Source organism: Larimichthys crocea, chromosome XXII, assembly GCF_000972845.2.
Source record: "Larimichthys crocea isolate SSNF chromosome XXII, L_crocea_2.0, whole genome shotgun sequence".
Lineage (NCBI taxonomy): Eukaryota > Metazoa > Chordata > Actinopteri > Sciaenidae > Larimichthys > Larimichthys crocea.
This window is the reverse complement of record NC_040032.1, coordinates 19,267,319-19,292,833: the sequence shown is the minus strand read 5'-3', so window position 1 is coordinate 19,292,833 and position 25,515 is coordinate 19,267,319. Positions and strand designations below refer to the sequence as shown.

The window sequence follows — 25,515 nt, the reverse complement described above, 5'->3', positions numbered from 1 at the left end:
CGCTTTCAGACAGGCAGCAACAACAGCAGCAGCAGCAGCAGCAGCTGGTGAGCCTCTCAGCATCCAACCGGCTTTACTCACAAATTTCTCATTTGATTGAACAAGGGCAGAAAAAAAAAAAAAAACAGAAAGCAGAAAGCCAGATGCACGGCTCAGGCCATCGTCCAGCCTGATCTGTGACAGAGTTCATAAATCGTTCAAACATCTCTACCCTCCAAACAAGTTCATTACGGAGGTAGAGGGTGGGTTGGGGGCTTTGAAGAAAAGAAAAAAAGAAAGAAAGAATGAAACAGGCTCGCTTAAGACTTGAAACCCTCTCGGGGATCTTCCAACATTTCCTCTCAGTGCAGCGAGTGAAACCTAAATGCTGTCATTTGCATATATTTCTTGTGGAGAGCATAGAGAAAAGCAGGAAACACTTTGGGGAGTGTTTTAAATTAGGAATGTGTTTATTTCCTGGACTGGCCTGTTTAGCATTAAACGAAATCCAATCTCTGTTTAGACAGCAGCAAATTAGGCACAATTAATTATTTTTTGTTGTCCTGGGTATTGGGATTAGCCCAAGCTGTTTATATCCATCCCTCTTCACTGATGCTCTAAAGTATTCCAAAAAAGGAGGCTGATATGTTAATGAAAGTGCTAACAGATTTACTGTATGGTGGTAGGGGATTAAACATGTTCAGCATGGCTAGGCCCAAGATATGACTAGTAGTTCTTAGTAAAAAAAAGTCTCACACACTTCCAGAGTTCATTATCTCATTGAGGTGCTTTCCTCAGGAAGCAGAGCAGTGTTTCACCGCAGTACACTGCTGTTTCCCTCATTATCTGGCTCCTACCTCTAAGAGAGAAGCTTCGGCTTGCTCTCAGGCAGTTGTTAACTTTTATTTTTGCGCACACAGAATCAGCATCAATTATTTAAAGATACTGTAGATAGTGCAAAAGTAGCTCTGCTGGCTTAGCACATGTCTTAGCACAATCAAAACGATAGCTTACTGCAAAGGGAACGGATATTTGCAACCTATAACACACCTGATGTAACTGGCATGCAAGGGTATGTAAAGTTTTAGCGAGCATGCTTTTTTATTTCACAGGTTTTATATCCAGAATGGGTGGATTACCCTTAAATTGCTACAGATATCCATGTTCCCCACAGAAAATACTAATTCCTTTAGTCATAAAAGAATCGGATTAAAAATATAATTTGCTGTATGAAATATGACACTATCCCAACACTCAATTGAAGTAGAAATGTTTTTTTTCTCAGTTTGAAAGCATTTTAGATTACCTGATCATTGAAAACAATAATGTATTTAGCATTACAGCATTTGAAAAACATTTCCTATCAGAGACAGGTGAGTTCCAAACCACAAAAGGTTTTCTTTCAACATAAAATTGAACTTCCTTTGTAAAAAGTCATAAGTTGTTGGGTTTTTTTCCTCTTTACTTCTTGTTTATAATAACTCAATCCACAGCAGTAGGATCGCTCTGCATTTAATACACACATTCTGCAAAGATCTCTAAGACTACATTCACCAAAGACAACAAAGACATGTCTTGCTGTTGCACCATTGAAGATGATAAACACTCCATGGGGATACCCTTGATGCATTTCTTATGACATTTCTATTCCGATGTATTAATCATCTTCACACGTTTTAGACGGTGGTCTCTGAAACGTACTCTGCTCTCTTTGAACAAGACACGTGCATACACACTGAAGCACTGTTTAGAGATCAGCAACGTGCAGCATTTGCTCATAAGTTCAAACTTGACCTAGTTACAGGATGCACCACACATTGTACAATGTATGTTGTCAGTGAACCCATTTCAGCTTTGCAGATCCTTTCATTTTGGAGTCATTACATTTCTCTTAATACGTGCTTGCTATCGCAAATTAGTTACATCATTCCTAAGAGAGAAGTTTGGTTAATCCACACTAATCCACAGCGTAGCTGAAACCGCAAACCTCAGGATTTTGTTTCCTGATAACAATTGATTTTAGTCAAAAGCATTTTCTAAGAAGAGAATTTCTAAGAAAAGAATTACTTTCTTTACAGTGTACCAGAACAGATATTAAGGTGGTAAGTGCTGACACCTTTTGACTGAAAGACTAAAGGGCTAGATGTTCTACCGGCCCAGGCGTGTAAAAAGAGTCCACTGGGATGCTTCTGGAGGTCCCCGCTCATGGCAGCATTCTCATCATCTACTCTCTTTAACCACTGACCTGGAGTGGTATGACAGAGGTACTCATTGTTAGGAAGACCTAGCCTTATCTTATTGAAGATAATGACTTTACGAGCAATAGCATGTCAAGATGAATTATTTAATCACTATTTTGCCAGCTTATTAAAGAGAAGTGTAAACAAAAAGGAACAAAAATGTGGTGCTTGCTCCTGCTGTGTGAAAAGAAGTTAATCGATTTCCGGAAATGTTTAATGGTGGAACATGCAGAAAAACATTTGCCTGTTTAATTAACACCAGATATGTTTAGCAAAACCCAAAACAATTAATTGTTCTTCAAATAATATTCTTCATAATAGGACGGTGATTCTAAGTACATTTGTCAAGAGTCAACACAGAAGATTATCCACATAAAAAGAACTGCCATCCTGTCACATACCTGCAAATAATGTTAGATTTTTCATTACCAATAACTTTGTTCTTCCCGTAATCTTAAGCATTCTTTGGCTCTCAAGTGCAGATGTAGAAAGACAGAATATAAAAAAAAAAACATGCACAGTTTTGGGTTTTGCAGAATCATCTAATATTGATGTTCCTGTTCACAAGTTCCCTCATGTTAATCTCCATGTGTATGTGCAGATCTCTCCAATGGTATTTGGAGAAGCTCAGTAAACACAATTCACTGTCAGTCTCTTATTAAATACCCTAATACCCTAGTTTTACTTATTATTTTCCATGTCAAATTGTGACAATCCAATCCATCTAGTCGCTTACTCATGTATGAATAATAGAGTCATGACTTGCATTCTTTATTTATCCCTTCATTATGTACTTGCATTCCTTACCAACTCTGTCAGTTGCTGACAGTCTCCAGCCAGCCAGGCCATTACAGCAAAGACACAGCATAGTAAATACTTGTAACTTAGCAGGCGTTCTAGGATATTTTTCGCGAAAGGGATTTTCTGGGAATGCTTGTTTTAATAGCCTGGCAGGCTGCCTTCCTCACTCCCATGATGAATCCCTCCCTCTCGTCCATGATACCTTCTCCACTCTTTCATTCCTGTGATGCCTTGCTCCACTGATAGAGATGTACTCCATATTTGATCGACTCAAGGGTTTCTAAAATTACTTCATAAGAAACTGAGAATGGTGTGATTTTACTTCCTTTTGCTAGCCTGGTGGAAACGAATATGACAGGGGGAGCATCTCGCAGCTGTTTGTCCTGGGATATCGCTACACCAAGTGCAACAGAAAGAAGTTGCTGCATAATTTACATACTCTAGTTTTTGTAAGTGTAATGTACAAGGGATAAAATTTGAGACCTAGAATCAGAAAATTAGAATTGGATATTTGATTTGAAAGGAAAGCTTGGTGATTATCAAAATCATAATAATGATGATCAAGTAAAATAGGGACTTAACTTCTGTCATTGGCAACTGTGAATGGTGATCTACACCATCTGTCACTTGTGGGCATCAATGTGAAGTCCAACAAATAAAGCCATCACAAATGTTTACTTTCATCCCTCTTATCTTTGTGTCTAATCTGATATCCTATTGCTTTTACAGATTATAGTGATGCCTTACTTTGTTTGACCTTCCTCATAAACCCGTTTTAATAGGAAATACATGTCAGTGAGGAAATAAAGCTGCCAATTCAATGGAATCTTTAAAACATCCCCCTCCATAGCTCTTTTTTGTGATACTACTTCAATCTGTCCTGTTCTACTACAGCCTAAAGGACTCTACCAGGGGCCTGTACAGGTAAGTGAGTTTAACACAGTCTAGCCTTCTTTGGGCTTCACTGAGCCTGGTAATCCAGGATAACCTGTATAACAAAACTGGATTTTGACTGACTCGGTTTAAATGAAAGCTATACTGGGATCTTATTTTCATTAATATTCAACTCGCCAATTTAATTGGAGGTGTTCTGGGAGCATGTGTGTATGTGCAAGTATATGCAAGTATGTGGCCATGTTTTAATACGATTATCTGAACTAACCTGTCCCGTATAGGTCGCCATTGTGTTCTACACCAGTTAAAAGTTGAACCAGAGTTAAAGCCCAAGGCAACTGGTCAGACACAATCTTGTTCTTCGATACAGGTCTGTGGTTGGACCCCCTTTTTCCATGGACTGTATGAAACATGCACATAGTATTTGTGATCTGTGTCATCTTGGTAGTCCTGTCTCTGCTGGCTCCCCACTAATCCAAAAATGGATAGAGACATACAGTAGAGTTGAGGTGAGCTGAATGAATCTTGGTTGCTTAAACAAGCCACCTTTGATGGTCAGTCAACACAACCATGCTCTCAATCATGTGGAACTTTAAGCCTTAGGATAATTCACCCCTAGTTGTTGTTGGTTGTATAGAGACCGCACCTGTTTTTGTACCAGGCTGTAAACACATTTATTTTTTAATGAATATTGATTTGCTTTGTAGTCAGCCTCAAGTGGATGTTCAAGGAATTGCAGTTTTTGGCACATCAGCGGCTTCATTTCATATTTCCACTGAGGTTGCTGCTGGTGTTTCCCAGATGTATTAATTGGTCACTATAGCGGATTATAGTATGCCACACCACTCATTGATAGTATTACCCATTTTACACTAATAAAACCCAAACATGACTATTAAAACATTACTGATATGGCACCTCTCTTAAGATTTGCCAATGTAATAATTATGAAGTGGCAAGAATTCGAAAATTGGATCCTAATCCACTTTAAGTCTTCGTCACAACTGTTTGGAGTGTAATCTCAAAAGTAAAATTGATCCTTGCTAAGCCCTCCAGCTCCTCAGAGGAATATGGCCCAGCTATGTTGCACCCAAGTTTGTATTACAGAGCTAATCCAAGTTTTGGTGTTAATTCCAGTTACAAAATTTATCCCTGAAAATATTTTATTTTGTTGCTAAAATAAATTGTCACACAGATTGAGTTTTTTCCCCCATCTTCCCTCCTTTTATTTTTTATATCATGCTCAACTTGTACGTCCTAAGAAAATGCCTTTTACTTTGAGTGAGACACGTGGAGCTCCACTGCGTGGGTTCACTCTGAATGACCACTTTGGCATTACACAAAGTTATTTGACCTATTGCTCATATCAAATATTGATTTGTGCAGCTTTCTAAAGCTTTTAAAAGACTGGACTATAAATGTGGCCTCTCGAACAACAAGAATGAAACTTCACTTAATGGTAATAGAAAAACAGTCATCTATCTTCCTCGTCTGCACTGTTTGCTCTTTGTTTTGGCAAGTTCAAACATCCACTACCTATGATTCAGTGTGCAATATATCAGAACAAGGAGGACTAAAGAGTATCATCATTATTGTTTTCTTTATATATCATGTTTATATAACCCATTTCTCAGCAAAGAAGAATATACCCAGCTATACTAAGTGCTTCACAACAAGAAGAAAATAAGTAGTTCTAATGAGTCTTTGCTTCTTTATATTCATATTGTCTTTGGCTTTTCATAATTCATTACTGAACAATGCTAAGATATGCGTGGCGCAGTCACAAATGTGCTTGTATTGTATAAAGCAGAAACTGTTGTTGAGACTCCACATAACACACCTCTCCTCAGGTCACTTCCTGTGCCTTTAACCTGACACTCTGACTGGTCAATAAAACTCTAGTTCGCCCTTTGTTCCTTCTCTTCTCTCACTGGACCTGATGATCTCTGAAAATTGCTGTAGTCTGCTCGAACCAGAAGGCCAACACGAACAAAGTTCATGTTAGCTGGCTTATATGGACACAGACGCATATACGGTCACACTGACACACTTTGCATGCAAATTAACCCTTTAGTACTGTTGTCCTGCACAGATCACACATGTACACCTTGAATCGACCCTAATCACAGCCCCACACAAATAAATCAGAAGGAAACGTCGACTAGATATACAAAAGCACAAATTAGCCAGATGAATGAATGGGCCACAGGTGTGTAACGTTAAGTCTGATTCTGCGTGTTGAATATGTAATCAGTTCCCACTGGAACATGACATAGGGAAGGACACCTAAAATAGACAATAATCATAATAAAACCCCTGATTTGAATGTTAATGTTGATAGACACTATTGTTTCGCAAAGCAACAAACAATAGGAATGAAGGAGGCTCTTAAAGCATCAAACAAAGTGACACAATTGTCAACAGTGGCATGCTGGCTGAACACACAGCTGAGAAAACAAAGAAGAATAAATAACTGAAAAGGTCCTTTCACATAATTAGAAACTTGCACGTCTGCAAAGAGAAAATGTCAACAGACACAAAGGCTAAAAGCAATAGGTTTAAACACCTGTTATTTACCCCTTGTCGTTAACTCAACTTGGACAAATTGTACCATTAATTCCTTAATTTTGTCTTATTTATTTCTGAGATCTGGGAACATGGGCATCATTACTACCAAGGCAGATGGTGGAGTCAGACAATCAAACAGGTTGCAAACAAGCCAACAATTAAGCTCAACTAAGTACAGGTTACAGAGAGCATTTCCAATAACCAAAAATATTCATGTTTCTGTGCTTAACAAAGCTCCACTACAGAGAAAGTCATAAATACAGGGGATTAACCCACCCTACAAACTTCTCTAAATATGTTCTGAATATTATGAATAATATTGAATGACCCCACAAGGACACTGAGGTTCAAGGTTGTGTAGCATTAATGTCCAGCATCTATAATAAGATATTTCATACTACAATTAATGGAGTCTTAATTAATTAATTCACAGAGGAAGAGAAGTAAATCTGTGTTGACCCTTCTCATACACTCGATGTATTGAACTTTGACATGCAGATTTAACCGTTGGTCAATCGTCTTGACTTTGCTGACCTCTGAGGGACCTAAGAACTACAGAGTTTAAAATAGAGGAAGTGTGGTATTTGACCCTGCTCTGCTGGGGTATAAACTTCTCTACAAAAGCAGAAGCAAAGGGAAACAATATATTACAAATGGAAATAAAAGGAAGTGTTGCAAATGGCAAAATGATCGTTGCCCTTCATTTGCACATGGATAACTGCAAAAGCCCTAGATGAACATTTAATGGTCTCCCGTCACTGCCACTATTCACTCTTGTGAATTCTATTGTCAGATTCCTATCAAAATCAGACAGGTCAGTCTCAAATACCACTTCAGTAATTATTTATAGAACTAAATATATAAAAATGTAAATAATGTCAAATTGTTTCAAACAGGGACATCAGGGGGTTCTTTGGATTCAGTGGGCCCAACATGACTTGTTAATAATCCAGGCACCTCTTCCTATCTCTGGACCAGCACTTGACCTTGCCTCTGGTTGCGTCACCACCTCAGGCTCAAAAACACACCATGGTTAAGAATATATTTTTGATAGAGGGATACGAGGACTGAGAACTGATCAATAATTATTGAGAGGTCAGTCAGATCAATTGGATGAAGTCCAGCAAGGAGTAAGCGAACCACAGCTTGTGCCATGTAAGAATTCCTGTCAGGAAAAAGAAAGACAATAACTTCGACAAACAGGGTTTGATTTAAAAAAAAAAAAAAGGTTATGACTAAAAAGATTTTTTTTTAAAAAGCCAGCCGCACAAGAGTACTGACAAACGAGAAAAACTTCTGCAATTACTTCAGGATTTTAGAGCAGCCAATGATGCACTACTGTTACCCTAAAACCTCAACCAACAGCCCCACATATCCTTTTTTTTTTTTTTTTTTTTTTAAAAAGCAGGTCTCATACATATCATGTCAAGGGTAGTGTCGCTCAAGTATAATGCACTTAGAATCAGATGAGAGCTCTGTGTATCAAACTGGCTCCCTATGCGATGGTTACCAAGTCAAAGATTTATTAGAAAGTAGGCACAAGAAAGAGCTGTTATTGGATGCTAGGGAATAGCAAATGCAAGTAGACATAGGCCAGTAATTTATAGTCCCACAAGAGTTATTCTTCACTGCTGAAGTCATAAAATTATATTATGATCTGACAGTCAGACACATCATGGGCATAATTTAAAATAACCTGCTCAGAACCATATTTTTCCTGCACTAAGGGATTTGGATAGATCAGTTCACATCAGTTTCATCACATCCTGTGTACTTATGAGTCCTAATTATAGTTATTGACTTGGTAATTTAAATGATCCCAGAAGAGTTGGCTGTCACAGTGTGTCCTGGGATCTAGTCTATTTTACATAGTCAAAATTACACAGAGCACTTTTGGAACAAGTAGCAGGCCAAGGCCGCTAATCTTAGAGAAATAATGTACTTTGGGTGATGTGGCACATAGTAGGTTTCTAAGGGAATTTTGTGATCAGCATTTGCCACCATGATCTTTGTCAGTTTCTTGGCCCTTAGGGAAAAAACACATATGGCCAAACAAGGTGGAGTGATGCTATGAGGAGGGACAAGTAAGTGGCAAACCCATCTACTTAAAAAATATGTTTCTATTGTGTCACTGATGAAAAGTTAAGCTTGCGGATATGGGTGGTTTGACACAGGAGCATATTCAAAAAGATACACTCTCACCTGTTAAGGGGGGAGAATACTCAGAACTGCTTGTCACATGGTTGAATAACTTCTAGCTCACTTCATCCACACCATTCCAATGCTGCATTTGATGTAATTGGTCACCTGCGGAGGAGGTAGAGGTTAGGAGACAGGCTTTTCATTTGTGAAAAAACGACAGCATTTGTGGCACTTTTCTTATATACGACCAAGTTCAACATCATGAATGTTGTCTAGATGAGAAAACAAAAATGTGCAAGTTGATCCCAAGCTGTTTAAACGATATGACTCTATGATGGTCAGCTTTTTACACTACCTTTGAGTGTAGCAGTATTAGAAAGATTAGAAATTATTTCCAACATGGTCAGGTTGAGCAACATTGTTAGTTTGTCCTTGCCTTTAACACCACCATCAAGACAAAATGTCCACTGTACATTGCACAAGAAATATAACTTTAATAGGCCACTTTCATTTCAACTTTGGAACACGGCCCCTGGGACTTCAAACTTTTGGGGTTTTGTAGTGCTGATGGGAAAATATGGTCTACTTGTGTTTAAAATGTTTGATGTAAGAACTAGAGTTTTAATATACACAGAAATCCCAAGTGCAATTTAGCAGGTGTTTGGTTATATCAGTTTCTGAAAGTCAACACACCACTTTCTCTTCTCACATACCAGTGTTGGAGATAGATAAAAGTATATGATCTACCAATTACTTCACACTGGAAGAAGTTGAACTTACTGCTTACACAGACATCTTTGCATTTGCTAGAAGTTACTAAGAACTACTGTTGTTTGGGATACAGTTGTGCTTATATAAGTATCTAAGTGAGATAAGAAGACTAGCATTGGTCCCATACCTGTGTTAGCTAGAGTGGGGACTTAACTTAGCTGATCACTGTCCAAATCTGGGAAGAATATAGCCAGAGAAGCTGCACAAAAATTCTGGGTGGATGGATAAGGTTATGTTGAATGGTAGCAGACCCAAAATGCAAACACCAACCAGAGACCAGAGCCATCTTATTCAAACAGAGGTGGTGGTGCAACCACCATTGACTGAAAAGGTCTTAAAGGAGGGAGATCAAATACGGTGCAGGGCTGTGGGTGGCAGAATACTTCACAGGAGCATCAGGTGTTAGGATAAGACAGAGCTGGATGAGGCAAGAGAATGATGGAAAGGAAATAAACACAATTCACAAACAAATATTCCCAAAGATCTCAGGGTTGGCCGTTATGTAGCTACCATGGAGAAGACTGAACGATCTGAGAGTCTGGAAGGTTGAACTTGTGTTTTATACAACGGCTTGATTGGTTGATGAGCAGCAGTGAAAGGACGTCCAACAACAGAAGGGACATACAAATAAGACAGACAGGAAGGGGAAGGGGGAACAGCCTTTAAAACCACAAATTGCTGATTTTAATATTTCTGTTTATGTATAGATGAGTAAACTAGACACAACTTATTATTCAATTAGCTTTAGAGGCACTGGTAGGGATTTTTTTTCACTTTTGACATTCAGCAATCTGCCCTTGCTTCCTGTTTCCATGCTAAGCTGCGATCGGCTAATACTGTCCCAAACTGAAGGTGCTATCAGTTTTCTCATATCAATCTCAAAAAACAAAACACATATGCAGATTTTCTAAAATGTTGAGCTGTTCTTTTGAGCCACAAATAATTGTCATGATCTTTGCGTTACTGAATAATAAAACTGAAACATCTAGCCGAATTTACTTTACTGATTTGTTTCCCTGTGTTCTTTTTTATTTTTCTTCAACATGAAGATCAGTCAGAAATTCAATTTGTATACAGCAAAAAGAAATGAGAAATGTGAGGGGTTGTGGATATGACATGCCGTGAATGATATGAGCCACACTCATGCAATAAATCAGATATGTGGTAGAGTATGTGCCTTAGCAGACAAAGCCACAAGGACACTCTAAAGATAAAGTTTGACAAACAAAATTTCTCAAACTTCCTGTATATGTAAATAAATGCAAGAACTTGGCAGGCATCTGGGAATGCAGCCTTGTCATACACGAATTTCATTGGCTTGAAGCGGGAGGTTACACTGAAACATACTGACCACGCAAGTTTGATGCTTCAGTAAAATGAATATAAAATTTTCTCCTCAAAGTTCACCCAAATGGGCATCATTGTGGTATAGAAATGCCAGGCTGGTGTTTCTGTTGTTTGGCAGCCACCTGCATGACAAGGATAATACATTTTCTTCAAAACATAGTAAAAAGTTGTGCTTCCAATGCAAATTCATGCTTGAAAAAAATGAGTTTTTGGAACACGCTGAGCCTACAAAGGGGCAGTGAAGAGAAGAGAAGTGGATTATTCTGCAGTTTCTATGTTTATATGGACATTTTGGCCTATTTTAACTATGTTGGTTCCATGTAATGGTAAGGGGTGAGGTGCAACTGACACACCATTTATGCTCATATTCTCACACCGATTCACCTCCCTGTTACAGGACGAGACAACCACTCTTGTTTTTGAAGGCTCTGTATTTTTCGTAGAAATGCAAGACCTTCGTTTACAATGTACAAAACGTACAAAGCATATTTCTTTCATACTTGTTAGTCAGGGATGAACACATCATACTCAGGAGTATTTATACCTCTCTTAGCTAGTCTGAGCAGGAAGAGGTCACAGCCATGATCGCAGCCTGATACTTAAATATCTAACATGCATACTTGCATGCGTGAATTCATCATTAAGTTGGATTTCATGGTAAGAAATAATGAGGCCAAAGACACCTGGTATTAACATGTGTCTTGGGTGATCCAGTAACACAAAATGTATGTTAATGGTACGTATGTGGGCAAAAATCGCCAAGGGGAGCAAAAGCAAAGAGAAATTTAGTTTAAATCACTGGAACCAGGTCTTTAGTTTCGGTCCTTGCAATAATGTTTCTGCAAGCTTTTCTTATCATAAAAGCACAGAGGTGAGAAATTCAGGTAAAATGAAAGCCTTTAATTGGCTGAAAATTTTACGAAGTGAATAGCCATTAACCATTAACCAACCTGAAAATTACCCCTTCCCTTTTTTCTAGCTGTATAAACTTACATAACGCTTTTTGTTTGTGGTGGAGTAATGTGATTCATTCTGTTTGCATCCAAACAGCACATATTTGTATTTCAATACATGTTAGGTTACCAGAAATAATTAACTCTAATGAATAAATAAATATAAAAATGAAAATGTCCCTAACTATTGTGTCAAGTAAGAAAGCGTGATGGCTTAACCGGTCGTTAACACAGCCATGTAACAAGATTAACCAGAGTATTGATTATGGATATGAGGCCATGCCAATGTATGTGATGTTTTATGTTATGTCAGAGTAATTTTAGGGCCACTCTGTCACTGTCATGGTTACCAGCAGCAGCCATTGTGTTGCTGAAGCAGCTGAAAGGACCATTGTGGACTTGCGAGATAGCTGACACGCAGCTATCTCAGGGTGTCAGCAAGTCTCAATCATTCTCACCAGCCGGTGCCATACTGTGAGTACTTGCAAAAACAGCACTGCTGTATTTGCAATAACATTCTGCAAAAAAACACGAAGAACAACAATCTTGTTGGTTTGTGAGGTTTTCAGAGGGTGCCATTGAAATAGCAAACAAGTAACATGGTAGCAATACTTTTTAGAAGCGATTTAACAAAATCAAATCTCACTTTTCATCAGGAAATGCCATATGAGAACTTGGCTGCTATTCAGTTGCTCGCCCAGTGCATGAGCCAAAAGAGCTTTCCATCATCCAGTTTTGTGCCCGTGTTGTTGCTGTGGGGATGAATACATTTGTGTTTTTCCTCCATGTCGCAGTCTGCCCTGGGAAAGTTTTTTTTCTTTTTTTTTTTTTTTTTTACAAATATTAAACCTTAAGTTGCAGTGTGTCAGGCACTCAATGCTAGAGTACATCTCATTCTCAGAAAAAAAAAAAGCGAATGAGTGTGTTCCAAAATCATCAGGTTCATGGGCGATTTTAAATTCATGACATGTTTCAATGCAGTGTGAGTGAGTTGTCCTTTGGGTGTGTGTCGGACAGAATTGATTTAAGCAAACTGAAAGTACATCAAGCAGTACAGTGAAGTGATTATTAAATGTTGGACACAATGCATGGTTATGTTTAAAAAAAAAAGTGAGGCATGTATTATAAATAAGAAACAAGATCATCTCTCTGTGGCTTCTGTTGTGAAACTAAATTTCCCATGCATGCAATGTATAATTCATTTAGAATAACATTTACTTCTCTGCAGTCTCCATCATGAAGGGAGACGAACTGACAGGAATGAGGGGTAACGAGGAAGAGAGGGAAGGAAAAGCACAGACAACACGGAATCCCACTTTTGAAATCTTCACTTCTTAATAGATATAGGGAAGAGATGGGCAGTGCGCACACTAACTGGATACCAAAAGAAAGACAACATACAGCAAGAGAGAGAGTGTCAGTCTGACTTTAAACACCGCCACAGCAACAGGCCTACTACCTGCTTCACATCCAGAGTTGTTCACAGTCAGTCATTTTAATTAGCCATCCTTGGCATGGCTGCGATATATCACGTGTGAACAGAGACTGCTCGGAGGGGCTAGTTGTTAGCGATAACAGCAGCCATGGTGGAGCTTGTAGTAGTCTGTGAGCTTTTCAGGCAGATAGAAAGTGAGTCACGGCTGGTAAAGTGAACATAATTAACCTCAAGGGAGCAGGACAGGAGGCAAGAGCCTCAGCCCCTGATTTCAGGCATGGCAGCCTGTAGGGTGGGGAAGTCGGAAAAGATAGGAATGTATGTGTGTGTGTGTACGCCTTTGATTTCTGTGATTAAATCTGTTTAAAACACCTTCATTGTGTAAAACAATTGAATTCACACTGCGTGAAAATCAGGATGAAAGACGAACAGGAACACAGGGATAGCCAATCTTCGCTGTGAGGAGTAGCTAGACGGGCAAAGATTAACAAACAGATCAGCATGTAACTTCAAAGTAAGATGAAAAGCTGACAGAGGCTCATTGATGTCAACAGAAATACGTATATACTGGAACAGATGACCTCTGTAAAGTTCAAGGACGAGTACCTTTTTCCCATTCTTTTCAGACCAAGGCTTCTTTTTCAAAACTCCTACTAATATGACACAGCTGCTTCAGGCGTCATCACATGACCTTGCAAAACATCAGTCTGAATCATATGTGTGTAATCATACCAGCAGTAATTTCTCTCCCACCAAATTATTTTTAATAGTGCCTGGTGCTGATAGAGATCTCCATTGTAGCAGCAACAATTACCAACAGAACCACTTCCTCTTCTGCTGACAAAAAAATAAAAGCATGAGAAAGAATGTTTTAGCAGCAGTGCTATTTCAAACTAAATTGAGAGCTTTTATTGTAAAAAGGTTCTGACCAAAGTTCAAAAGATTCTATTACTCGCTTCACAGACCTGAAATAGCCACCATATAGTGTGAGTTATAAAGAGAAATCACACCTTTAAACGATTAAAAGATTATACTTATCATATGTGACTGTGGGCCATGGCATCACACATATGAACAGTAGCAAAGCAAATTGAGTTAAATTTCATGAAAACACATTGACAAAGAAAATCAGTCACTGCCAAGGAATAATTTGTGAGTGAAAGTATTTCGTACAATTATTACCAGAATAAATTAGCCTTCAGTGTGGAACAAAGAGGCAGTCAGTCATTCTCAAAATTAAAATGATTTCATATGTATTATTCTCAGTACAGAATGGGGAAATCGAGTTTGTTAAGTGCATTTCATGTGTCATATAGGTTTAAGTAATGTTTATCCATTCTCCCCATCTTCCACACATGAGTAATAATAAGGCGGCCTGTATTGCTAGTTGGTGAATAAGGACACTAGCCAGATTAGTTGTCACTACTAATGTATTCCTTAATGCAGCACAAAAGTGCTTCTTTTTTTGTTTCATTCATTCACAAAGTAAACCCACTCGGAACAGAAATCCAGTTCCATTTTTTAAAATCAATCTCAGAAATTATCCTTTGAGTATGTTCCATCTAATGACTTAGAAAAAAAACCTACCCAGAGGCCAAACAAGTACAATGACTCAAGTAATGTACTATGTTAAGTTAACTTTACTTGAGTACATCCATTTAATACCACTTTACTTCAGCACTTTATCTGACAGTTATAATTTCTACAGCCACTTTTTAGATATGACATTAAAAAACACAATGGATTCTTAAAGATGACCGGCCCTCTCGACTTTCGCCTATTCAAATCGTTTTGCTTTGCTATACATAAGTTCAAAATTCATAGTCATGACTATGATGTATTGAGAAACCCAATGTACTGCACCCTGATGTTATTTAAAAGGCATTACACTTCAATATCAAATTCAGTGCAGTCTATTCTGCGCATGGTTTGATTTTTAATGCAAGAAATACAAACTCTGAAGCAGTGAGGACAAAGTCAGTCAGCAAACAAAGCTATAGTGCTCGCTGTATATAGTTGTATATACTGTATACAGTTACAATTCTTTTTGCAGACTCAAAGTATTGCCTGCTCTGTGAACTACATTGTTGACCTTTCAAATATGTGTGGCTGTCTCACGTGTCCAATGGCTTTTGAGATTTTGCAACTGACCCACTGCACTTGAGTCAACACTGCAATGTTGCAGTTTATTAACAGCTTCCTATAGGTTCTTTTTTTTTACGCCACAGAAGCACCTTCATCATGCGGAGGTGTAACATTTTTCACAGTAAGATAATGAATCACCATGAACTTGCAAAATGAATGCTACAATTGGTCATAATTCCTCCTTTACTCTATCATGCTTCCTCATCTTGGATCCTGGAATGTTAGAGCAATTTTTCAGTTCTGTTGGAGATTAGCATTGCACTCACTCATAGTGCAGTTCAAACAGTCATAATGTACATTCATTTTGTTTTTAATCATAGATGATAAGTGCGATTGATTAATCTTGCCTCCTCTTTGTTATCCTTCTTTGTTCGAATAAGATCGTCCTTAGACTTGGTGCAAAAGTTTTTTTCATTTTTTATGATCATGTTGTGTTATGAGCTACTCTTATACTGGATTCAGCTAGAATGATTGTGTTTGTGGACTGCGAATTTCACTGCTCACAGCTAATGGAGGATATCCACCACCTCAGGTCAGAGCTTTAGGAAAGGGATCACCTCACTGAAGGTTTTGTCTCCATAGCTGCTGCCCAGGGAAAGCATATTTCCTACTCTAAGTCCTCCATTCTTCTAGATGATTCAGAGGTTGGCACTGGAACCAAGTTCATGCCACTGGTTCACATCTCCACTCCGAAGTTGTCCCAGCTGCCCTAGACAGAGATGGTACACTGGCCAAAAGAGAGATCAGGTTGGGGTTCTTCTCAACCCCCTTTAACACTCTCTAACAGTTTCAATCTAGACTTAAAACCACTCGTTGACCAAGCATTTGCAGCTGTGGCCCCCACCCTCTGGAACTACCTTCCCCAAACTATAAAAAACGCAGTCAGTTTATAACTTTAAGGAGGTGCTAAAAACTCACCTGTTTCGTAAGCACTATGTACTTTTTATTGCTTGCTCTTTAGTGGGGTTTTTGTTGTTTTACTGTTTTAATTACAGTATTTTTTATTTTGTTATTTCCAGTTAGTTTTTTTTACTTAGTTACTATTGTTTTTATATTTTTATGTCCTTTTTTATCAGTATCTTTTAACTCGTAGGTACAGGTGCTTCATAAATAAAGCTCACTTACTTACTACTTTTTTGTAGAAATAAGCAGCATGCTAAGGTGGCACTAGAAACTGGTGTCCCATCTGTGGACTAGATGGTGGCAAACAGATTCAACATCACTAAATCCATTCTCCCAACACATCTGCATGGTTTCTGTTCTCTTATAAACACCCATCTGTCACATCATATTTCCTGTCCCACAGGGTGAGCCCTGCATGTATCACAGTTAGGATTTCAAACAGCAGGATTTCCTAACACTATCAGTGCAGCCGATGGATGCCGCATTCCCATTGTGAAGCCATGCTGTGAGAATCATGAATAGAACAAACTGAACAGGAAGCAGTTCAACTCAGTTATATTTACAGGGCTGTGTCATAGTAAACCGTTATGTCATCTCGGTGTGGGCCACCCTGGTAGCTGGCATGATTCAAAAGCCTTTCACCTCTAAAAGTTTGAATAACTTAAAAAAGATCTACAATCCCGGGTGGCAGATGGAATGAATGTGACTGTGGGCTTGGCACTCCCTCTGCTGCTTACTTGTGCATGAGTGATGAACTCTTTACTGTCAGCCAGAGGCACTTACACAGAAAGCTGAATGTTCAGGTCTTTTCACATAAAGGACCTCAAGAACTCCGCTAAAAGGCATCTATTTGCATCTAAGGGCTCTATTTACAGAATATGACAGACATGGTATATCACATGAATTAAAGTATGTTTTTATTAATGTATAATCACCTGAAAAAAAGAACCATTGTGTTTTCTTCCATATAGAGTGATGATTATTAATTAAAAGATGGTCCCATTTGGAATTAAATAAATGACAAAGCATGATATCATATGTTCAAGTAAATGCATCCATTGTAACACACTGGAAGGGCCAAATGAAGAGAAAAACATTTAGTGCAGTTGTTCTTAACCTGGGTTCGATCGAACCCTAGGGGTTCGGTGAGTCGGTCTCAGGGGTTCGGTGGAGCCTCCGCCCTGGAATTTTTTATACCATTTGTTACAACATATCTTTGTGAGCAATCGTTTTCGAGGATGCTGGACATAAAAACTAAGAAAAGGAACAGACTTTGCTGTGAAAATGACATGAGACTGGCACTTGCCAAGGTGAAGCCACGCATATCTGAACTGGTCTCTCAAAGGCAACAGCAGAAGTCACACTGAGGTAAGTTGTTGTGAGTTCATGCACTGTGTTGGTTTTGTTATTTGAACAAGGTGATGTTAATGCACGGTTCATTTTGTGCACCAGTAAAAAAATCAACTGATTTAGTGGATATTTGAACTTGTAATGTATACATGTATCAATAGTGTAGGATTGATCGTTAGGCTGGTTGGATGAGGATCTGGTGGTCGGGTAGATGGATAAAAATTAGGAGAGGGGCATAAGTTTTCTGTAGAAGCCACCAAAATGACTACTGTACTTACTAAATGTTCCAGAAGTATTTTAGTTAGTTAGCTAATTGTTTTATTCCCGTATTATCTTACTTGCTCCATCATTGCAGAGTAGCTTTTATCTGAGAAAGCAAATATCAACTACCTATCCATCTCTCCACTCAATATTGTATCAGGCTTTCCTGCTTCATCACATTCTTAAGTCTTTCAGTCTTTCATTGGTTAGCTCACAGACAAATTGATAGAGCCTTGACTGTCTCTCATCCTGACTAGTGTAGCTTTTCACTGATGTGCTGCTGCAGATGCCTCATATATCAAAAGACATACAGTACTGTGCTGAGACAAGCTCTAATAATAAATGACATGTTAAAACTCCTGTGGGTACCCAAATATGCAACACTGAACACACCAATGATTACTGATGAATATGTATGATGAGTAAAATGCTAATATTGTGCAACAAATACCTGATAAATGAAGGGGAAAACCATAAGTAAACCCCCATAGGTGTTAATACAGTTTGCGATTGGGTGAGTGTGATGGTCATAGTTTGTGATTAATAGAAATTTCACACAAACCATACTGTGAGCCCCTGAGCTTGGGTGTCTCTTCTTGTTTCTTATTATTTGTCACATATACAAGTAGTCTAATTTGTCATATATAGGATGACTCATTCTCATGAAGACAGCAATGCTTGACTTTCTAACCACAAAGAACAAAGGGCTCCATTGCACATGCTTTGATTTTTAAAGTCAGTGGCTAAATTACCGTAGATCTGACATTTGTCAAACAAATTTGACAAGAAAAATAACAAGAATCAGAATGCTGAACATTATGTAACAAAAAAAAAGACAATACTAAACAGTGTACACCATAGCCAAATGTAGAAGTTGACATCACAGAGATTTTATTTTGTGGGGATTATCCGTATCACTTCAGCCTTAGGTGGATAGAAAAATAGTATATTCTATCTGAAGCTGTGCTTGGGAGGTGACAGAGTTGTAGAGGGTTCTCAGCCACACCAGAGTGCCATGCTCAGTCATCAGCAAGTGATTTCCCATCAAGCATTGAACTTGTGCAGTTGGTTGAGAGCAACTGGGGCACGCAGCTCTGAAAACTGCAGCTGCCTCCTGTCATAAGGTCGTCGTTGCTCATATCAGCTTGACACCACAGCAAGTCAAGTCAGCGTGGGTTACGAAGAAACCAGCAGTGACTGATCTGACTCATCTTAAACAAACTTTTTATTTTGGCATCTCATCTGAGACTCAAAGGACGACACTGACACCTTTCGCTCTCTTGATCTCGTAGCCAAACACCTCTCATTTGGATGATTACATTAGTGCCTTCTCCAGCTGGTGGACTTTGGTGTCTTTATGTTCAGAATTTTGCATACATATGTAAACTGAGATATGCTTAAAGGGTTACTTTAAGTGTTGGTCATTGCCAAAATAAAGTCTGTCAGAGTGAAAAAAAAAAATATTAGAAGTCTCCATGTCAGAGGTCAAAGTTGAACTAGGAAGATCTGTAAACGGTGATTAATGGTTACAACAGGTAGTTTTGGTTTAATAATGGATCCCAGAGCATTGCTGACACCGGGGAGAAGGGTGATCGGGCTGCTATGTTTTGCCTGTGTAGTTTGGGTAATAATTTTACCTAAGCTGGTAGTATCTGTACAGTCTCAATGTCTGCTTTGTTTCTTTCCTCATCCGACTTCTTTTTAGCAATTTCGTCATGTCTATGAATACATCCGTTTGTCTGAAACATTGTCCGGTTAAAGCAATTGAATAATAGTGGATAATGGATATCTTACCTGTAATTGCAAACACACTTGTGCTAAATAACTCATCCAGTGTGTCTCTTTCAGAATTGTTGCTTCACGTTCTGATTAATTCATGATGTGTCAACAGATACAGCTATGTGCATGTTTTCAGTCTGATGATGCAATTTTTATCTACTGCAAATATAATTGACTCATTAACTGGAAAATTAAGTCCTCGGGATGAAGAACGCACACCACCCACCCCTTCTCAGTATTTTTTAAGAAGACTAATTCTCACATAGCTGACGTTCATGTTTAATTTAGTAGTCAGATACAGACGTTATACTGCAGCTCCCTCTAGTGTGACACCAAGGCTACTGCAATGCTGCTATGTGATGATTAGAGATAAATACAAAAAATGGAACAGTCATGACAAAGCACTAATTTCAAATCACATTTGTTTGCATCTGCCATTCAGTGTTTTATATTCCTAATAATAGTCCAGGTAGTGGGTATTGTGGCAATATGGATTTGGAATAGCAGCTTTAAATCCTCCACTCCTAACTAAACTACACATTTGGGTGAATAGATGTGGAGATGCCCAATTTATTTGCTACTCTGTAGGGTACAAAGAAAAGTTGCAATATTTCAAAAACAAGTATCTTAATTTGGGAGTTGTTTATTTTTAGGTGCATTTTATGCACGACTAGCTTGTTTCTGAGCTTTGCCTCTTGTGTGTTTGCTCAGTCCGTCTTCATTGGAGGTCTCTATGATGAAGAGGAAGTCATGTAGCTCAGGTCTGTTTGGCAGCATTTACAAGATGCTTTATGTCCTCCAGGATTGATATTATCAATATGTGCTTACAGTATGTTGGTCTAATCTGGTCTAATCACTGCTCTGCTGTTCTTCTTAAAGTTCCTTCCCCCTCATTAAAAAGGTATTTTGGGGGGAGGTCTTGCTGATCTGAATCAAGGGTCTAAGCATAGAAGGTAACAGATTGTAAAGCCCCATCAGGTAATTTTGTAATTTGTGATGTTGGACCACATAAATAAAAGGGACTTGTCATGACTTGTCTCAAAGCTCTTACCTGTTCTGCGCAGTTTCGTTAGATTTATTCAAACCTTACATTTTTCTATGGACATTAAGAAATCTTTATTCTTGTTAAGCCTTGTTGAGTATAAAACTTTGACAAAACAACTTCAAAAAGTTGGTAATGTGCTCAGGATAATGAGAAGTTCCATTCCATCTACAGTTCAATGACAAATAAGTGAACTACATCCACTGACAATGTCTCTGTGATACAATTGAAATCTCCACAATAAGCTAGTCGACCTTGAGTTGAAACTAATTTGTCAGACTGCTGGTTCCAAGGACAGGATGAGCCTTGAACGATAGGTTACCTTATTATGCCAAACTCATACAAACCTTTTTTATGGAGTTCATGTGGTGTTTCAACAGGCTTGTGTCTATAAATGAAGAACTGGTTTTCTTATTTAGGTGTTGAAGAACTTTACTGTGGAGAGCCTCGACTTCATCCAACACATTGGGGATAATGCAGACTAGGAGCCGAGTATTATTTCTCAGCATCAGTGGCTGACTTCTCTCTGAATTGAGACAATCACGAAGTGACATGTTCAACAAGCTTTAGACTTTTCGTTGAAAAATGTCACATTTTTGTGACAAATAAGCTAGGATGTGGGTAGAATTCAACATCTATGTCCTGTCTTTTTGAAAGTAAGAAAGTCACTGTTGTAACAGACAGATGTAGAATATTAACCACATATTGAAAAATGTATTTCAACGTGGCAAGAAGTGTGGGGATCTGACTTGTTGTCATGTTTTTCGTCACGTGAATCTTCTTGTTTTTAATTTTAGGTTAAGATAGGGCCCTGCTAACTATTTAATCATAATACCAAGGAGTCATCAAACCTGATTAAATGAACACTGTACAGACAGGCGTGCAGAAAACATGATGGCCAAGTGCTTATCCTGCACCACCACCTAGTGGTAATATTGCAAAACAGCATGTACTAATTCATACTGTAGCTGAAACATAAATAAATGTATACATGTTCCATAAGATAAAAAAGTTTATGACAGAATCAAATAAATGTAAAGACATACTGCAGCTCCATGCAGAAACAAATACAATGTTTAAAATAGGTTCTAGTTTCAATCAATTTAATCTTCTTTCCTTCCGCATGAACACAGCTAAGAAGTCTGGAAGCATTATAATAACTTTCTGTTCCACTTCTTTTGCTCCATCGTCCATCCTTTTTATTTAATTTCTGCATATCTTACTCCTTTATTCTTCCATTTGAAGAATAAAAGATTGATTATGTAACTAAGTCAGGAAATAAATCTCTTCCGTCTGAGTGCACTTGAAGCTTTTATTGCTTCCTGATATTTCAGCTTTATAGTGGTTAAAATGATATTTGATCAGGAGCAATTCAGCAGAATATGGACTCATTTTGAATTAGTATGAAGCAGTAAGGCACTCTAAAGTCCCCATTGTCATTTTTTTTTAAATGTGTAAGTTAAATAGAGATATTAACCAGGCTTGCCTTAAACTGCCAGTGGTAATCAATGTTTTATTCATCCAGTTGTAGATTACAATTCTGCTAGGGAATACAGATTATTTTTCAGATGATCAATTGAATGAATCTAAATTATTGTTCAATTCTCATATCATGCATGGTCTTTCGTGGCTTGATGTCCAGAAACACAGGACTTTGCTAAAGGTGTGCATCACTGTGATTTATGTGCTAACAGGTATTCAGGTATTGTTTTTAATAGGAGTAACCTCATATTTAGTGCTGAAACCCTTACTTTATTGTATAACCCAAAGTTTGTCTCTATACAAACACAAAGTCACACACATTTCACCCTCTGAGCGCATTTCTGGTCTCCTCCAACTGCCTTTGTGGTCAGCTCAACCTAAAAAAGAACACGAAGAAACTATCCAAAACATTTAATTTACTATGTTACATACCTTTTTTTTTTTTTTGGTCTATTCGCCTACTTCTGTTAGTTTGATTGCATTGGTGTCTTATGTTTTACATTGTCTGTGTGGATGTACAGTGGTGTGTGAAGGTAGTGTATATCCCAGTATGTTAGAATAAATGTGTTTAGGTATTTGTTTGGTCCTTGTTTTGGTTATTATTTGGATATTTATTTGTGAATGATGAAATAACTATCTTGGTCATTAGTAGATGGTAGATTAATCCCAAAGTTATCTTAAATTGGCAGCCAAAGGGTAGTGTGGCCATACTAAGTAACCCCTAGTTATATGTGTCTGCATTTGTATGTACTATATAGCCTATGTGTGACTATATGTTGTAAATATTTTCTAAATTGAACTAAAACAATTTGCCACCACTTCTTAGACAAGTGTCTGAAGAGTTTAAGCCAGTCCAGGTGAAGTCCACCTTGAGGTACTGCTCATCCAAATCTAGTTCCTATTAAGGAAAAAGTATAATAGGGGTTTAGGATAATCCTAAAAGCCTGCAGTCACACTGAAATTCATTTGCTATTCATTTCATGAGGAGGAGTGAGATGCATTCAGTTCCTGTCAGAAATGCATTCCCACCTCCCCTCCTTTACCTCCTGCAGTTCAGTCTGATTCAACTTTGACCCCCAACATAATAAGGCTCCCATGTCTAAATAATTTGAGAAAAAGGGTGGGACTGACCTCTCTGTCAGGAAATATTGATTGTTGTCATTTCTTGTTTGTGTAACTGCCTGTCAGAGTGACAGGAGAGTAGGAGGGATGCTGTGCGAGTGTGAGGACAGTGATAGATGATATGAATTTATTTCAGCATAATGCAGCCACACTTACAATAATAACAGATGAGGATAGGTATTCATATTGCCTCACATTATAATAATGTCTTCATTCAGAGACTGGGACTCTACAATTAAACTACAATTAACTGCATGCAGTGGGAAGGAGCATCTGTTTTATGAAGATTTCAGCTTATAAGGGTATTGAATGAAATGGGGGAAAAGGCTAATACATTTACAAAAGAGGGAAAACAAAAGGGCAGAAGTAGACAATGAGATGAAATGAAGGCAGCAGGAAACAACGCAAGCAACAGATTTTTAGAAAAGCAACCCCGGCGGGTCTCCTGACATGACCCAACCTCCCGTCATTCCTAGTTATTCATGCAACAAAATTGCCATTTAAATGGCAAAACACTTCAACATGTCAATTCAACATGTCAATTCATATTGCAGAACAATCAGAGGTGGAAAAAGAGTATGTAATGATTGTACCTTTACCATTTAGTAAAGAAAGCGTGTTCTTGTGCGTGAGTGTATGCAAATCATATAAATCCAAAATACTATAAATTATATTTCACTGTTATGTCATGTAGACTTACAGTCCCTGACAAAAGTCATGTCACTTGGGTAGAAGCTGCCCTCAAGTGCCCCTCAAATATATTTCGAATCAATTTTTTTTTACAAGAAATAGCTCATTTCAATCCCAACAGCTTTTGAAATAATGTTTTGGTGCCAAATGAAACAGCTGAAAAGCATTCTAACTTTTACAGCTTAGTAAAGCCCACTGAGTCAGTTTTTGCAAAGACAAAAGTCTTGTCGCTTTGTCATATGATGCACCCAATCCTAGATTACAGCCTGTGAACAATAATTGATCAATCAACTAGTGGGTGTGTATAAAAAGAACCCCAGCACACCAGACCTTCACATCAACTGCAACTTGACCTCTGACAGCATGCCCAAGATTCACCCTGAGACCAAAGCGTTGATTATCAAGAGGCTGAAGACCAGATCCACGATCCACCATGCTGAGGTGGCTGACACCTTCAATGTGTCGCAGCGTCAAGTACAAAGAATAAGAAAAAGATTTGAAGAGACTGGAGATGTTTTTGACAAGCCCAGGTCCGGCAGACCTCGCAAGACAACTGCTCTAGAGGACCGTTTGTTGGCTCGAAAATCCAAAGCCAGCCCCTTTTCCACTGCAGCAGAGATCCACCAGGCCTGGTCACCTCAAGTCCCTGTGTCAACCAGAACAGTTTGTAAAAGGTTGGACGCTGGAAAAGTGGCAGAAAGTGGATTTCTCAGATGAATCTTCGGTTGAATTACATCACAGCCAGCGCAAATATTGCAGGAGACCTACTGGAGCCCGCATGGATCCGAGATTTACCCAGAAAACAGTTAAGTTTGGTGGCGGAAAAATCATGGTTGGGGGTGTGCAAGAGATTTGTAGGGTGGAAGGCAATATCAATAGCTTGAAATATCAAAAAGTATTAGCTACTTCTTACATTCCCAACCATAAAATGGGTCAAATTTTGCAGCAGGATGGTGCTCCATCGCATACTTCCATCTCAACATCAAAGTTCCTCAAGGCGAAGAAGATCAAGGTGCTCCAGGACCGGCCAGCCCAGTCACCAGACATGAACATCATTGAGCATGTCTGGGGTAGAATGAAAGAGGAAGCATGGAAGACGAAACCAAAGAATCTTGATGAACACTGGGAAGCATGTAAGACTGCTTTTTTTGCTATTCCTGATGACTTCATCAATAAATTGTATGGATGCAGTCCTTCAAACTCATGGAAGTCATACAAGATATTAAATATGGATCTCACAGCACCACTACTTAATTCACTGATGTTATGCCACATATTTTTGTATTTGAAATAAATTGTTTAATTTTCACATTACTCTCTGTAGGCAACAAAACTTTTGTCTTGCCAAAATCTGACCTTTCTGTGTTCATTAAATGATTAATCTTTCTTCAGTGAAGCAAATTTATTTTAGTCTATAAGACATAATTTGGGAGGGTTTTAGCTTTCATATGAGCCATTTCTAAAACCAATGGATTAAATAAAAGTCAGGTTATAAGCTGTTGTTTCTACAAAATGGATAAGCGACAAGACTTTTGTCAGGGACTGTATATCAGCCTCATTTGGATGGAAAATTGTAAGTAAGTAAAAGTTGCCTATGGGAGAAAAGTTTCA

At 38.4% G+C, this 25,515-nt stretch overlaps 1 long non-coding RNA gene across 1 annotated transcript in view; it reads right to left on the bottom strand.

Moving 5' to 3' along the window:
• The window catches only part of LOC113744391 (uncharacterized), an 89,765-nt gene that overhangs the window by 37,509 nt on the left and 26,741 nt on the right, over positions 1-25,515 (bottom strand). The window contains exon 2 of the long non-coding RNA XR_003461478.1: positions 8,685-8,789. This is a non-coding gene — a long non-coding RNA (uncharacterized LOC113744391). The remainder of the gene's footprint in view (positions 1-8,684; positions 8,790-25,515) is intronic.